The 12318-nt window shown below is 36.0% G+C and overlaps 1 protein-coding gene across 1 annotated transcript in view; it reads right to left on the bottom strand.

Moving 5' to 3' along the window:
• Positions 1-9202, bottom strand: part of LOC143238086 (paired box protein Pax-6-like) — a 125571-nt gene extending 116369 nt beyond the window's left edge. Inside the window, exon 1 of the mRNA XM_076478026.1 lies at positions 9036-9202. The gene's annotated coding sequence lies outside the window, so the exon portion shown is untranslated. The remainder of the gene's footprint in view (positions 1-9035) is intronic.
• Between the last annotated feature and the right edge of the window lie 3116 nt (positions 9203-12318).

The raw sequence follows: 12318 nt of genomic DNA on the forward strand, positions 1-12318 counted from the left end.
ATCAGACTTAACCTCCGTTTGCCAGTTTCACAAGAAGAAATTAATAAATAATAATAAAATAATCAAATAAAACAGAAATTATAAATTAGGAGAGCGACAAGTGGGAGCTCAAGCTCACAACGTCCCACATTTATATTACCCTTCACTCTCCGCAGACAGTTGAGGGAAGGCGACTGCTCTCCAAAGTAAAGAAGAAAAAAGAAAAAAAAGTAATAATAATGATAAGGTACTATCACCTGGTGGTAAGTAAGATAAACTGATATCTTGAAATTGGTTAATATAATGAAATAAATAGATTCAATACTATTATTTACGTTAATTGTTAATAGGCGATTATAAACAGCACTATAAAACAATAATAAACTGAATATAAAATAAAGATTAAGAATTTTTATGCAAAACCTATTGTGACGATGGTATTTACCATGCATTTAGCATAAAACTTATTAATACGTATCTTATATTAAGTTCATTATTGTTTTATACAGGGTCCTCGTGCAGTTTTGTAATCATATTTTATTCAGTCTATTTCAAGCAAGCAATTGATAGCGGTGTTTAGAAACAAAATAAGAAGGATCCAAGCCTGTATTGATGCCAACGGGGGTCACTTTCAAGATCGTTTATAATTGTCATTCATATTTACCTCCTGTATTCTATATTGAAACATGTCTGTTAATAAATATATAATTGCACAGTGACTTTCCAAACACCCTGTATAAGTACACAAAGCTGTGTACTTGCCTCAGGCAACAGTACGTAACATAATGAAGAAAGATCTCCATCTGGCAAATACTGTATAAGTCACGTTTACACAGATTTCTTCCACCACATATCCGCTCGACCATTGCTTATCTAAAGCAATTGGAAATGAAATGGAGATTCGTGCTATTCTGTACAAAGACATATTGTCTAAATCGTCGAATGCAGCGCTTATGGGTTTTTGACCTGTCAGATAGTTTAAACAAGGGTTGGGAAATCGTAACCCTCGTCAAACAGACTGATTAATGAAATCTTGAAAGGGGGAATGATGTGCTATGGTCATGACAGTCTTAAGACGGAACCTTTGCAGGGTTATTTTTTAGGATGCACAATTGTCAGATAGAGCATGACCGGACGTGGGCTGTAAGGGTTTGGTAAGGCTCGCAAATCATTTTAATGTAACGTAATCAACCTCTGCAAATATATATTATTTACATTCACTCTTATGGAATCTAATATTTCTTCTTTCAATCTTGGATCGAACTTATTTGAAAAGTGAAGCTGCTCTTATTTTAGTTTAGAACGTAATGTCTTGATTTTTTCTTTTGTTACTACTGTAGGTTGGTTACTATTTAATGCTTGTCTTTACTATAATCGAATTGATTTATTTCTGGCACTTTATCAATGGATTTTTCAGTTTGTGCTATTTGGCGTGAATTTGTATTTCATTAAACAAATTGTGTTTTTTTTTTGCGCTATGTTTATGTTTCTTGTCAATGATGACAGATAACCTCTGTAATATCACGTAACGAGATAATGTAAAAAACTGACACTAGGGTGCTTTTTAAACCCATTTAAGAAACCAAAATGACGTACTGGAGTAAGTACAACGTACGAGGGCTGTTCAAAAAATACGCGGACTGTTTGAATTGCGCGGCTCCAGTTGGTTCCAGGGGAATCCGCTTGGTTTCGCTAGGTTTGCAGAGATCAGCTGATTACGACGCCATTTCCCGATTGCAGATACCTTCATTTGTGTATTAGCTACGCGGTTTTAAGTGAAGTGCGATTTTTTCGTTTGGCGGATTTCAGAATGAATGACCTGAAGGAGCAACGACTTGCTGTGAAATTTTGTGTTAAACTTGGAAAATCTGCGACTGAAACTTCTGCTATGCTTAACACGGCTTACGGTGATGTTGCTATGAAGCGTACGGCATGTTTCAAGTGGCATGAACGTTTTAAGGATGGTCGACAGTCCATTGAAGATGATGAGCGTCCTGGACGTCCTTCCACGTCAACTGACGACCCACACGTCGACAAAATCAACACCCTGGTGCGGGCAATTCGACGTCTGGCTGTCAGGGAGCTTGCTGAAAAGTGTGGGATATCAGTTGGATTTTGTTACGAGATTTTGACCGAAGAAGTGAAGATGCACCGCGTTGCTGCGAAATTCAGCCCTCAGAACTCGTGAGTTTTGGCCAAACACTCGATCACTGTTCTTCCCCACCCCCCTACTCACCTGACCTTGCTCCTTGCAATTTTTTCTTGTTCCCCAAACTCAAAAGACCCTTGAAAGGAAGAAAATTTGAGACGATTCCCGAGATTAAGGCAAATGCGACGAAGGAGCTGGAGGACATTACAAAAGAAGCGTACCAGGACTGTTTCAACAAGTGGAAACACCGTTGGGATAAGTGTGTGCGTTGGGGAGGAGAGTACTTTGAAGGGGTCCCAGACCTGTAACGTCTAAATAAAGTACATTTTGTTTTATGACGTCAGTCCGCGTATTTTTTGAACAGACCTCGTATCCTTTTTGCAATAGATAGCAATACCATGTGCCTCGCTTGTAAGAAGATAGCAACGTAAACAATCGCTTATTTGACAGCGAGTAGAAGATGTGCTATTCCGTTTAAATACTGTTCCAATCTTCATATGTGTTTCTTGTATAAACTTATGGGAATATTTATTTTAATATATTTTCAATATTTATTCAGAACCTAAGTAATAACATTTATCAACACTTGTAAGTACTATGTGAAAAAAAAAGGAATTTGTGCCATTAGAAAATGTCTACCCCGAAAAAACTACAACAAAAAATATTACAGTTTGTTCTTACAAAATATTTTAAACCAATCTGTTTCAAATATTAATCTCTCAAAATAGATAATCTTTAAACTAACATCAAGTGAGAACCCTGAAAGTGAATAAAACTGTTTATAGTGAAACAGTAAGTCGTCATCATAGCAGTTCCAACAAGTTATATTTTCAAAATGTGAGCACTTTTTTACATGCAACCCAGTCGCTTCGTAGATTTGATATTGATAAAAAAATTCTAATAATTTCTTTATATAATATATATTAATTCTAATCAGTTCTCGACTTTTCTTTCCCAACCTAAATATGTGAACTATTCCACGATCACCATGCTTAGTTTCGGAAGGAAACACATTGAATTATATAGTGTGTTATATGCTCGCTACGTAGTCGAACGACTGACAAGAAATTTAGTTAAAATTAATCTTGTCCTTCGCCTCAGTGGTTTTTAAACCTTCGGGGGACAGTGAATGGAATGAAAGTTTGAATATACGAGCTGTTTGGCACCTCATAGCGGACTTCGGGCGAACGAAATAGTGAACACATCGTTTGGGACATGACAATGTGCTCACGGTCAAATCGAGTGGAAAATACAACTGGAAGGAAAGCGAAATCATCCAATATTTTGAATCCGTGTGGCAATTTATAGTAAGAGAGGCGTCCAATTCTGGAATTTTGATAGATTTTGGTTGCTGTTCGCATGACTTACCGCTTGACTTTGTAATAAAACTGATATTTTATTTCACAAGATGGCGCAAAATAAAATAACCTAAAGTTCAAAATAATAATTTTCAATATATTATTAACGACAGTACAAACAGAATATAAATGTTCTTAATACGTTGTTGGACATAATGCTATCCACGCCATTCATAAATCGACTGTTACAAAATGCTTTGAAACCAGAATAAATTATAAACCAAAATAAAAATAACTTTTTACATAGAAACTATCTTGGAATTTGGCAATAATCAGTCAAAATTCGCATTAACACATAAGCTTCAACCTTTGCTATTTTTCATATTAAAACATCTTAAATAAACACGGTTATTTTTACAAGATATTAGAGAAACTTTACCACGCGTATCCCTTCTCTCTAGCTTATCAACTTAGGTGCTTCGAGCCTAGTTTCTTGTAATATATCCTGAGTATAAACTAATCTTCACAGCAAGGGCTCTATGTATCGGTTTGGAGAGGCAAATCTGTGGGAGAGTCTCTGGGTTGTAAGTCTGGGTTTGAGAATAAAACATGCGTCGACTTCCACTTGCACAGGTTGTGTTGATATGTTTTTTTTTTTTTTTAATCCGAAACTATTTATATCGAATGTCTAAACTTCGAGAATGAAATTCAAAACATTCCCCTCCTGGTGGCTGAGAATTAAGCCTTAGTACTTGTATATATACGCTAAAAATCGGGTTTCATTTCCCGCGGTGGGCAGTGTTCTAATTTACAGGCTGTTCCGTAAATAGCAGTGTAGCTTTACACGTAACAACAACAACAAAAATCATTAATTGTTGGCTTTGAGTAACTGACAGTCTGGTTCGAATGAAGAAATGTGGAAATATGAATACCACATTATTTATGTTCTTAGGGGAAATACAACTGCTTTATGTGATTGTGAAACAAAGCAGAACTTGACCGTGATATTGTAGAAACTAAGCAGAACTTGACCGTGATATTGTAGAAACTAAGCAGAACTTGACCGTGATATTGTAGTTTCGAATGTGTTGACAGAACTTCAATTTTCAGGAGCAAAAAACCGAAAGATATCCTTAGTTTGTGAAGTAAACCAATCCAATGTTTCATACCTGACACTTGAGTAGCATCTTTGTTATATGCGAGAACAAATTTTTGTTACTGTTCTGGATATAACCTTCCATGTTCTGGATATAACCTTCCATATATTCTCATGTACACCTATGATTGAATAAGTTTTGGTAAATTACAAAGTGTGTATATTTCTATTTAGTACGATCAAAATTCCCTAGTAATTCCTGATAGAGGGTTTATACTAAAGTTGGTACAAGAACCAAAGTGGAAGTTTGAAACATATTTTATGATGAAATACCACAGATAAGTCCTAAGTCTTTATGAAACAAATTGTTTGAGCTACATGATGGTGTTCTTTCGGCAAGCCTTTGATAAACTAAAGACTTTATTAAAACTACTGTTACTTCATTGGTGAAGATCTTCACCAAATCGACGATTTCTTGCATAAACAAAACTGAAGGAGTCAACTCTATAAACAGCTTACTTTAAATATACATCTACTACAACCTTCCTATTTTCTAACAAGTTCAAAACTTTTGTTGTTTTAAATTTGAAAAAACGAGACACTTATATTAGTAGTTTCTGTTCAACAGCATGTTTATAGGCTTACGATTCGAAAATTCGGGTTTTTGACACTCGTAATGAGCAGAGAACAGAGACTCCATTATGTAACTTTGCTCGCTTTTTCAGCCGTGTGGGTTTTATAATGTGACGGTCAATCCCGCTATTCTTTGGTAAAATAGTACCCAAGAATTTAAAGTTGGATGGTGTTGACTAGTTGCCTTCTCTTTTAGTCTCGGTCCGGCATAGCCAAGTGGTTTGAGCGCTTAAATAGTAATCTGAGGGTCGCGGGTTCGAATACCCACCACACCAAACATGGGGACGTTACAGTGTAACGGTTGATCCCACTATTCGCTGGTAAAAGAGTAGCCCAAGAATTGGCTGTGGGTGGTGATGACTCGCTGTCCTCTCTCTCTAGTCTAACACTGCTAAATCAGGGACGGTTCGCAGATCAGGGACGCAGATACGTCTCGTGCAGCTTTGCGCGAAATTCAAAAACAAACAAACTTTCTACTATCTCACTGCTAAATTAGGGACGGTTAGCACAAATAGTCCTCGTAGCTTTGCACAAAATTCAAAAGAAACCAAATTTACTGACACTCACAATTTCTTAATTATCTGGCCATCTACATCAATATTACATTTTTGCGACCACTACATTAGCGTTCACTTAATTATCTGGTATTTTTAATTTATTTTTAAACATACATGGTGCTCCTTGATTTTTCAGCGATAATTCTGAGAATTTATAACGTTAAAAAACGGGTTTAGATACCTGCGATGGGAAGACCACAGATCGCCAGTGTTGTAGCTTTATGCTCAACAAAGAAACATGTTGGTTTGGACACTATATCAATCACAAAATAATGTTAAGTGTTCAGAAACAGTTATATGTTAGTTTGAATTTGCTTGCATGAGTGGCTATTTTATCGGTACTTTACCTGCCTCTGAACATACGTTTCAAGAACTACCCGTACCTATCTTTTTATGTAAATTAAACTGATTACGTGATGTAACGTGTTGTCTTTGTTGAAGTCCAGTGATATAAGACTCAGTCATGTGATTGTTAGACCTCAAGTTGGTGCAATGGTTTAGTTCGATGCTCAAATGAGGAGGAAAATTGGTGTTCGTATAGCAGAAACCTCTTTATCAAAAGCATTTTATAAGTAGTTGTAATTTAAAGGGAGTACTTCTGCAATTAGGATATGCTGTGAGCGCCATCTGTTGGAAGATGACGATTGGACAGTCACAGCAGTGCCTCAAATAACTGATTCCTTCAACTGCCGTCAGTGTACCTTTGACAAATTATATGATAGCTAACGATCGTTTAAACAAATCACTTACCAACTATAAAAATAAAATAAAATAAAAACAACAACAGTTACCTTGACGAATCAAATACAAATTATTCCCCTCGACGAATAAATAGGCTACGAACTGTTTGTTTGTTTTGAATTTCGCGCAAAGCTACTCGAGGGCTATCTTCGCTAGCCGTCCCTAATTTAGCAGTGAAAGACTAGACAAAAGACAACTAGTCATCACCACCCACCGCCAACTCTTGGGCTATTCATTTACCAACGAATAGTGGGATTGACCGTCATATTATAACTCTCCCACGGCTGAAAGGGCGAGCATGTTTGGTGCGACGGGGATTCGAACCCGCGACTCTCAAATTACGAGTCGAATGCCTTAACCCACCTGGCCATGCCGGGCCGGCTACAAGCTAACATTAGTGTTTCTGAAATATTGTAGAGCCTATACCACGATTAATTGTGGTCATTATCAGTCGAAAAGAAGTCGGAATAAAACAACTATTCATTGTGATCTAAAAGTTTCAGAGCAAAACTATATTTGCCGAAGTTTCAAATACATTACTAATTTTTTTTTTACGGAAACTGAGACTAAACTTCTTCATTTAGACTGTATTGTGTTGTTATTCAGAGATCTGACTTTGCTGAGAATCTGTCGACAAAGTCTAACTGTTATTTATTGTATCCAAAATAATATACAACCTCTTTACTTCTCTTATAACTATACTTAAAGAACCAGGCGCGCTTTATGGCTGCGGACAGAGGGTCCAAGGTTCAAGATATCATTAGTTTGTTATTAAGCACAAAATTACATAAAGGGCGATCTATGCTCTGGCCACCACAGTTATCTGAGCTATGAAAATGTTTCAATTTCTCTATTAGGGTTATCAAACGCAAGTTATTTATTGGAATAAAAGACTCACTTTATACGAAACGTATGTTTATTTATTGCAATAAAAGACTCACTTTATATTAAAGGGGGGCTTACGATATACCTTTAATATTGCTTTAATACTGAATGTACTTTGTCCATGTTAGTCTGAGTTATTTAAGCCCAATGCGTAAATACTTGAATTATTAATTTTTCTGTGAGAGCTACTAGTTACAGGTTGTCCCACAATTACCTATCCTCTTTTTAAATACCGACAAAATGATCATCATAAGTTTAAATAACAAACTTCGTATACAAGCTGGTTTTACTAAGTGGTTTGTGATAACAAAACTTATTATGGTATGCACATTTTTATTGCTTGATTACCTAACTGTACATACAGTTGCACAATATTAAAAATACTTTGGTTTTGCTGACGAACACCAATGGAAACTGAGTTTAACATTTACCATAAAAACTATTATAGTAATAAATATTTTAGTAATAATTAATTACTTTATAAAACATACACACATTAAATTATATTTGATATTAATATAAACTTCACAGTCGGATTGAGACGTATACAAAATTTCATTTATTTACGCTAAGTAATAATAATGTTATTATGCTTCAAAATAGGAAAGTTATTTCGGAAGTACCCTAAAATGTATGTTTTGATGTAAAGTCTATCAGTTTCTTAAGGTAAACGTGCCCGGATTATGAATTTCAGGGTTTTAAGTTCGTGTGACGTTACCTCGCAATTAAGTTCCTTTTTTCGGTAAGATGAGAATAGCTCAAGATTTGGCGGTAAGTGTTTCTAGCTAGCTGAATGCTTTCCATCCGGCCTGGCATGGCCAGGTGGTTAAGGCACTCGACTCATAATCTGAGAATGGCGGATTCGAATCCCGTCGCACTAAACATACTCGTCCTTTTAATCGTTATAATGTTACGGTCCGGTCAATCGCACTATTCATTGGTAAAAGAATAGCCCAAGAGTTGGCGGGGGTGGCGACGACTAGCTACCTTCCCTCTAGTCTTTCACTGACAAATTGGGAACGGCTAGCGCAGATAGATCTCGTGTAGCTTTGCGCGAAATTCAAAGCAAAACAAACCAAAAGCCTCCCCTTTAGCCTCTCAGTTTAAAATTAGGGACAGTCATATGCAGATAGCCACTGCAACCTTGTGCGGACATTCTAAACAAATAAGCCTTAATTTTTAAATATAAGATCTGTTTACCAAACAGTCACTACTGCAATGATTCAAAATGTTTTTAGAGCTACTCTATGTCTCATATTTATACACTACCGTAAAGAAAGCATGAAAATTTACTCTTGATACAACAGTGTATTTGCACAGTTTAGTAACACGAAGTCTGGGATTTATTAAATTAAAGTGCTAAGTCGATAAGCCAGTTCTGGTTCATAACCTTGCCAGCCGTTATATAACACAGAAGACCCATGTTTTTTGCTCAGTGGTCAGGCACTATAGATTCTTTCAGCTTATTCATTCAGCATAGAATCGAATTTTCCACCACGTGGGTCGTAAACCAGTAAAACCCCGTGCAGGTGTTCTTTTAGAAATTGTTCACTAGGTTGATAGATGTTATGCAAGCCTAATTAAATTTTGAAGTTGCCCTAAATATTTATAACTCTTGAATATCTTGTGAACCTCGAACGCTTTAACGAATATTTCTGAATAAAATATTTCGACGTGAGATTCAACAAATCACTTACCTACTCGCATGGACGATCAGAGAATGAAAGTTGGAAAAAAGAAGCTTTCGTTAGTCGTTGAGCGTTTGTACTGTCGATTCCAGGTTTTCTTTTTCACTCAACTAGCGTTTGCAGACGATGTCACTTGACGAAATAGAAGCGCCACGTTCCTGGATGATGAAGAAAATCCCAAAGGACCTTGTGATAGGAAATGACCCTTGAGAGAGTCCGGTAGAGAGTCTAAAAATGCATATGCGCCGTAGTTCGCGTGAATTAGCAACTCAGCGCAACATGCTTTAATAAAAGCACTGCATTGGACAGTAAGTTTGTAGGCGGGCTCTGCCACGTGCAAGTATTAATATTAATATTGACATTTCTTTGTTTTATGTTTGTACGTTGTTGTTATTTTGACTCATGATAATATAATTTGTACGTTGTTGTTATTTAGACTCATGATAATATAATTTGTACGTTGTTGTTATTTTGACTCATGATAATATAATTTATACGTTGTTGTTATTTTGACTCATGATAATATAATTTATACGTTGTTGTTATTTTGACTCATGATAATATAATTGCTTTGAAATAATTTATGGACTGTAATTCGACTTAGTTATCATTTGAAATTTTTTAAACATGAACTAAACTTATCTTAAGACAAATTAAAGCATATAGTTAACATTTTTCCATTGTTTTGCATTTAATTATACGTGACTCGTATTTCGTTTTGTTCACAAAATATAATTTATTAATACATGCCTCTTATGCCCAGTAGATTTTTATCAGTGATTTAGTTTCAAATGCATTTAGGGATTTAATATTTCACCGACAACTTATCACTAAAACATGCTGAAATTCAACCCTGTGCACTTAAACCCTGTGGGAGGTGTTTTCATTTCTGAGAAAATCGTCAATTGTTCTTACTTATATGCGTTTATTTGTTAATGGATACATATGATATTTTTCTATGCTGTTTAAAATGCGCTATGGATTCCTTTTAAAACGAGTAACAGGTAACTGTTAACTAGCTAATTAGTATGTGTGTAGTTTATTTCTTTCATGTGTTCGCAGACACTAAATGTACTCTTTTCTCAGTTGTTTCTTTGCATCACGCAATATGTGAGACAAAACCTCTCAAACAAACATATTTTATGTTTGTTAAAAGTACTTCGAATTTATCAGAAATCAACAAGTAGTAATACAAATATTATCAACAACTATTGATCTCTTTACTGCCTAACATGAGTTCCGTGTGCGTCTAGTAAGGTTTTCGATTTTGATTTGTAATAGGCAGTCCATTACTTTATAAGTTTAACCTATCAGCTGGTTGATGGTCACTGACAGAGAAAGGTGGACTAAACAACATAACAGAGGTAATTCCAGATTTTTATAATCTACCCCGTCTGGAAAACCGAGAGGACTGTCCCATACAGATTATATAAATTTGCTCTTAAGAAACTCTTCAGCGTCTTGAGTGTATTATAAACTCGCTCTGAAGAAACTCTTTAACATATTGTGTGGGACATTGGCATCTTCAAGAAAGCTGTTTCTACTAATGCCACCAGGGTGAAGGCTCGAATGAATATTTATAATTTTGCTCCTGTGCAGAACATCTGTCAAATAACCATCCGGTAATTCACAGAGCTCAGTTTCTCCATTGAAACTGATGTCACTCCAGACCATAATAATCTCTAATTGTAGCTTTTCATGTTTAGATATGTTTGTGTTGTGATTACAATTACCATGCTCGTCTTTGAATTTTCCTCTGATGGCCTGTGAAGCCAAACGACATGGAAGGAATCATTGTTACAGGGCACTAGTGTCCAATCTTGAATAGTCCAAGTCAGATTAATAGTAATGCTGGGACATCGGAATCAAAATATAGATTTTTTTTGTGACAACAAACTAGCCTATATGAGCATGTTGTACAGACAATGCATTTTGGGGGCATAAAACAGTTTCTGGTTTTATGTGAGAAGTGTCTGAGTGTAAGATCAGGAAGCACTCTTCCCATAGGTCTGTCACACTTCTTCATGTTTTATAAATTTTGTGTCGCTTTATAAAATTGAAAACGACACTTTTATTGAAACGTATAGGGAAGAATTAACACATAATCGGGTTTGGTTTGGTTTGTTTTGAATTTCGCGCAAAGCTACTCGAGTGCTATCTGCGCTAATCGTTCCTAATTTAGCAGTGTGAGACTAAAGGGAAGGCAGCTAGTCATCGCCACACACCGCCAACTCTTAAGCTACTCTTTTACCAACGAATAGTGGGATTGACCGTCACATTATAACGCCCCCATGGCTGAAAAGGCGAGTATGTTTGGTGCGGCGGGGATGCGAATCCGCGACCCTCAGATTACGAGTTGAACGCCTTAACCCACCTGGCCATGCCGGGCCACTAATGGGAAAGAAATTATATGAAATGAATTGTAAATATTTTATTGTAAGTCATGAGTTATGTTCTTAGTATATACATGTATATGTGTGTGTATGTGTCTGTTTCTATTTGCATGTTATTAATAATACCTAAAACCAAAAATTGTATCGAAATACTTTTAAGTCTAACTGAATCACAAACGACAATATTATAACAAATATCATCAAGCCTATTAATTGAGAAATGAATCATTCTTAATTTACTGCAGGTCATTTTTATACTTCTCTGAACTTGTCGATTAGACTCAGCTTTGCCAGATGGTTAGAGCGCTCGACTGTAATCTGAGGGTCTTAGGTTTGAATCCCCTTCGCAGGAATTTCAAAAGCTAAATAGATCTAACTCTTTTTTTTTTATGTAACCAAAATTTCAAAATATTGTGAATCATTTTGTGAAACAAGGAATGCCTTGGGAATTGTCTTACCAGTGTCCATAAGATCATGTGATATCTTGAGTAATCACGTAATATTTTGAGAAGTGTCCCACAGCTATCCGTAAGAAAATGAAATGTTAGAAGTACCTAACCAGCATCCCAAAGATCAAGACATGTCTTGGGAAGTGTCTTAACTACAAGATATTTACTATTTTCAACCGTAGTAGTGTCAAATCTGTATTAATTTAGGACTACTGACCAGAGGATAGTCAACCAGTTAGCAGGACCCATTCCTGATACTCACGTTTAGAAATTCTTCATGGTTGAAAGTGCGGAACCCTGCTTGGTGACACTTGCTTAGCCTTCTGACACACATTAAGCTCTAAGTCTGTTGTCTGTAACAAACATGTGCTATCTAATGGAACTTGTTGAACCTACTCTGAAACGTGTGATTTTTTATATTTTGAAAAACTCTAGGTTTCTAAGGTCGCC

Source organism: Tachypleus tridentatus, chromosome 13 (assembly GCF_004210375.1).
Source record: "Tachypleus tridentatus isolate NWPU-2018 chromosome 13, ASM421037v1, whole genome shotgun sequence".
NCBI classification, from domain to species: Eukaryota; Metazoa; Arthropoda; class Merostomata; order Xiphosura; family Limulidae; genus Tachypleus; species Tachypleus tridentatus.